Here is a 5,478-nt window from a genome sequence, read left to right on the forward strand (position 1 = left end):
TTATTATTATTATTTATTAAACCCCTGCCATGCAGGAACTCAAAGCACACCTGACACATGGCCATCCAGCCTCTGTTTAAAGACCTCCAAGGAAGGAGACTCCACTACACTCTGAGGGAGTGTGTTCCACTGTTCTTAGGCTAGATCAGTGTGTATTAAATCCATCATCAGATGAGTTGAACTATCATTGTCCTCAGACTGAACAACTGGAGAAGGCTGCAATATGTTCTTTGAGAACACAGACATTATCTTTTCAAATGCTGCCACTGAATGGTGAGTGGGTTGAGGAGACAGCATTGTCTGATGCTATAACACTGCTATTACAGAGAAGCACAAGCTAGTGATCATCTTCCACCATCTACTATAGGTCTCAAAGTGGCCTACCACACTCAATGCTTTATAGCATTAAGAGCTACAAGCACTTCTTGAAGGCCTTTTGAAGTAAAATGGGATATGTGCCTTACTTAACAGAGGACAGCCCTCTATTTGAAGGCCTGTCAGGACAGATCTCTATCTGAAGGTGTTCTCTGTTTCAAAGTCTATCCAATCCAAATTTATTTAGATATAAAAAAGGAGAGGTAAAGAGTGATATCAAGAAAGAAACAACTTGTCAACTGTTTCTAGAGTTCACAAATTCTCTCTCTCTCTCTCTCTCTCTCTCTCTCTATATATATATATATATATATATAGGCATTGTTAGATATAAAGAACAACATGGATCTTGAAACAGCATGTCAACAGTTAGCTTCTGAACAGTAAACATGTCATCTGTGGGGAACATGGCTCTTTTTCACTGTGATGGGACACACTTATATGAGAATAATTATTTCTACATTTGGATCAATACTTATAAATTAATATTCAAAGTCCATACCATTTGTTAGTTCTCTTTTTTCTTTTTCTTTTAGTGTTGTATTTCCTCTTTTCCAGTGATGCATAAGTGATCACTGTGCTTCAAACTACTGCCAGCAAATATCAGAGAGCCATTTTCCTTACTTATCTACCATGATCTTTCCTTGCTGGTCCTGACACAGGCACATAGAGGCATCAAAGCTCTGGCACTTGCCCTTGCTTCAAACCAATGGACAAATTCAGCTCTGACTACTATACTAATGGTATTTTTTTAAAAAAAAAAATAACATTAGTGTGGAACTAAATTGTACATTAATTTAGTGCATTAGTATAGTAGATAAGTGTGCAAAGCTTTATCCCCCCTTTCTTCTACCATTTGTTACTTACTTGGAAGCAACACAAAAGAATACATGACTGATTAAATCCCAAATGTTGTTTTGTGACTAGGACTGGCTTGGATAAATTTGTATTCAGTTGTAACTAGATTATTTGAAGTTTTAAAAGAGAAAGCAGTCACTTAGGACCATGTCATGCTAATGTTGCACATTTTTTTATCCATAGATTAATTTTCTTCAACAGGATTATGCTTGGTGGGTAGGATTTGTCTTCTAATACCTTAAAGAAAACATATCTTTGGTTGCTGCTGTGTTCTTTTAAGTATATCACTGGGTAGATTTGTTTCAACAAAGCATTCATATTGTAGGAGGCTTTGAAATACAATGAAAGAGACAAACATATTTGGTGTGTCAGGCTGTATATGCTAAATCAAAATTAATGGAAACAGACAAATGAGCAGGGAATTATTATGATCAATTAAAGAGATGCATTAATAACAAGACAAAAAGCTAACACAAAGACTATTTTTGAATGTTTGAGAAAGGTGGAAAATAGAATAGGGATGTCTGAGGAAAGTAGTAATTGCAAATTTTTATAGGAACTTATCAGGGGAAAAAGTTATTCACCAGATTTCAAACATATCTAAATGTTTTGATGCCAGTCGTGCATATTTTAGCCTATTAAAATATTATTTTTAAAATTAGTTTTTAGGAAACATTTACATAAGGATTAAAGAATATGCTAAACTACAAATTTCAAGAACATTTTTAAAAAATAAATAAAATTAATGCAGAACTAAAGGGAATGTAACCTTTTTAAAAATTATCCCTTAAATGGAAGAAAAGTGAGTTACAGTCAGGCCTTTGTATCTACAGATTCTACATCCACAGATTCAACCATCCATGGCTTGAAAATATTTTTTTAAACAAAATCCAAAAAGCATTTGCTTTCTATATTTTTTAAAGGTAATTCTAACTTGAAACATAGGAAACTGATCATTTTTCTTATTACTGCTGCCAAATTAGAAGTAGCCACATGTGGGAAGTCAAATGACCTCTCCATTGAGAACTGGTGGTCTAAAATTTGGAGTATATGGTTGATGGAGAAATTGTCTGCTACAATGAAGTTTTGTATTGGCCACAAATGGACGGACACGTTTCAAGAAAACTGGCTGATCTTTATTGACCATGTTAATCTGATCTTTATTGACCATGTTAATCATCACTCACACTGGATCCAACCCTGGGTTATGAACCCCTAACTGCTATGCAAAATGTTGGCCATTTTTAAAACTGCTGTTTGTTTTTTATATTTGTTCCTGTAAGCCACTCAAAAATGTTTCACTTATGGACTTGCATACAAGTGTAGCAAATGAATAAATAAAAGACATTTTGAATCCCCCTTTCAAAAATGCTAGTTGAATGTGAATTTTTAACACTGAATTTGAATGTTTTACTTCTGGAGTTCTCTTGATCACTTTGGACTTGGTACATTTCAAAAACAGTATTATCACAAGCTGTAAGATGCAGAACCACTGAAGGTGCAGAACCACTGAATGCGGGTGGGGAAAATGTAGCCTGTAGCCTGCATGTGCCCTCTTCCCAGTCATTTTTGAATCCTAGGGGGCCTTGAGCCCACTGTTGGAGGGAAAAAGATGCAAATTACATTTTACCAATTTTTAATGTTTTTAACACACACATATACATATCTTCTCGTTTATTTATTTAGTAATTTAATAAAGGCCTTTGAATGACTTAAAATAACCCCAAAAGTGTTCTCTCTCTCTCTCTCTCTCTCTCTCTCACACACACACACACACACACACACACACACCAGAATTGCCTGCCATTATTCCTTGGGTATGTGGTGTGACCTTTGCTTCTGCAGCAAAACTTCGTAGTGCTCTCTACCCTCTAAAGTGATCTCCGGAAATTGAGAGAGAGTTTCCAAAACAACACAAGCTACCCAGAAGCTCCAAGCCAGGGAGGGAGTCTCTGATGCTTGCAGAAACATATATTAAAACACCTAGGGCTCTTTACTTATTAGCACACATTCCTCTATAGAACTCCACCATGACTATTGTCTTGGCATTGACAACCCAAAGATTCAAACCTGCATCCCTAGTGGCTCTGCAAATTAAATGGAAACAATGGCTGCAGTCCTAGAATAAACCATGTGGAGCATAATGCTCTACATGTGCTGCTCTGTGCCCTTGCTAGTGCTGTAGCTGTCAAACCTGGGGATACTGCTATGGCTTTTTCTGGCTAGAAAGAGGAAGACAGGGAGGAAGGAGGAGAAGATCAGGCAGCACCAATTGTGGCTGCAGTTCTACAGCTAAGAAAGAGAAAAGTTGCTTCCCTCATTGGAGAGAGTGGCCTCATTTCTTTTTGTTGGGCTGCAAAACTACAGTTGAAGCAGACTGTAAATGGCTGTGGCATTGTCCTCAGGGCCTGAGGGAGTGTTTGGAGACATCAGAGAAGGATATTTGCACAACACCCCTCTGTGCATTTCAGCCATATATACATGACTTCCACCTGTTGTCATCTCAAAAGCATCTATTTGCATTTTCAGAGTTCAAACAAAAATGGGTAATGTTAAACTCAATTATTAGGTATTGAGCAAAGCTATACAAAAATAGTGTCCTTCCCCATCTTTTAATGAATGCCGGCTATAAACTTTTCCAGTAGACAATCTGAGGAAACTTTAGAGGGGCAAATTAATTGTATATGCATATAATATTATAATGCCTCATTCAATCAGCTGTCCCTTGTACAGGCTCTGAGCAGCAATGATGGTGATGGTGATGGTGATGATGATGGTGATGATGATGATGATGATGATGATGATGATGATGATGATGATGATTTATTTATATAGTGCTGTAGATTTGCACAGCACTGTACATACAAACAATAAAATAGATAAGAGTAAACCTGCCCATGGCGTACAGTCTAAGAAATAATAATAGTGTAATACATATAAATAATACATAACAATGTGGGAAAGGGTTCAATAAAACAGGCAACAAATTAAAAACGTCAAATAGCAAATAATAGTCATGCTATATACCTTTTCAAAAGTATTTTTCATGGAATCATCTAATAAAAAGAAAACTCATTCTGCCTTATTAGATAATAGTTCATTTGCTAATTGAACTCTTGTTTCTTTTTTCTTTTTTAAAAAAAGGCTTTCCCAGAATATAAAAAGTAAGACCCTTTCTTTTTATTTATATACATTGTACATGTTAAAAACACTTTTGATGTTGCGCAGCGCATGAGGCAACACGTCAACATTTGGCACCAGATTTTCCACCTTCATGACCGTAGTCAGCAACTTGTGAGCTGGAGAAACACCTCTCCCTTTCTCAATGAGCAAAGAAACACTGGCCCTGGGCAGCTGGCTGAGGGCACACCACCCATACGTGCCTCACCCCTAGCACGTGACGAGGGCGTCAAAATGGTGGTGCCCTGTATACATGGGCGCTGCCATTTTGACGCGATAGATGCTTAGCGTCCGCACGTTGTGCCTCCTTGTGACATCACGAGTGCGCCATTGGCGCACTGCGGCATCACAAGGGCACCACAGAATGAACCCACTTTTTGTGGGTTCTTTTTGCCGCGTGAGGAAGCCGCTTGGCTTATCCGCTGCGGCTTCCTCGCGCAGCAAAACAAGGCACCAGCAGACCGCCCTTTTTGAGTGTCTGTACCCTGCCACTGTAAACCTCTCTCAGATAAGGCTTTCCCACCTTTGCGACTGTAGTCAGCAGCTTGTGAGCTGGAGAAACACCTCTCCCATTCTTAATAAGCAAAGAGACACTGTAAACCTCTCTCAGATGAGGCTTTTATTCTTAGAAGGTCCACTGTGTACAACAATATATACATCTCCACCATCCACACTAGTAACAACCCTCTCTGAGGTCAAATGCTTGTCACTACTTTAGCAAAGGCTCTGTGAGGCCTACTAGGCCTTGCCTCTCCCTCTGGAGTCAAAGAACCCAGCAGCCATCCTCCTGAGTGACTTTCAGACTGGCAGCATTCTGCAGTACTTTTTTATAGCACTTGTTGACTATCTTTTTGATGTCACTTCCTGTTTAAATGCCTAATAATAATGGCTCACAGTAACCCTTTTATGCCTGGTTACTATTAAAACCCACATTGTACATTTTCTTTGTGACTCCATATACCAACAGTACAGGTGAAGTTTCACTTTTGAACCAGTAAATCCCTCTGGTTCCCATAAATGGAGAATAATTTGGCATAGGGAGAGGCATGCGATAATGGTGATTGGAAC

General features: G+C 38.4%; 1 long non-coding RNA gene across 2 annotated transcripts in view; it reads left to right on the forward strand.

The window, feature by feature from the left end:
- LOC121927509 overlaps nucleotides 1-2,584 on the forward strand; it is a 7,779-nt gene extending 5,195 nt beyond the window's left edge. For both annotated transcript variants that reach the window (XR_006103258.1, XR_006103257.1), the window contains exon 3: nucleotides 36-2,584. This is a non-coding gene — a long non-coding RNA (uncharacterized LOC121927509). The remainder of the gene's footprint in view (nucleotides 1-35) is intronic.
- The last annotated feature ends 2,894 nt before the right edge of the window (nucleotides 2,585-5,478 follow it).

Source organism: Sceloporus undulatus, chromosome 4 (genome assembly GCF_019175285.1).
Source record: "Sceloporus undulatus isolate JIND9_A2432 ecotype Alabama chromosome 4, SceUnd_v1.1, whole genome shotgun sequence".
Taxonomy (NCBI): Eukaryota; Metazoa; Chordata; class Lepidosauria; order Squamata; family Phrynosomatidae; genus Sceloporus; species Sceloporus undulatus.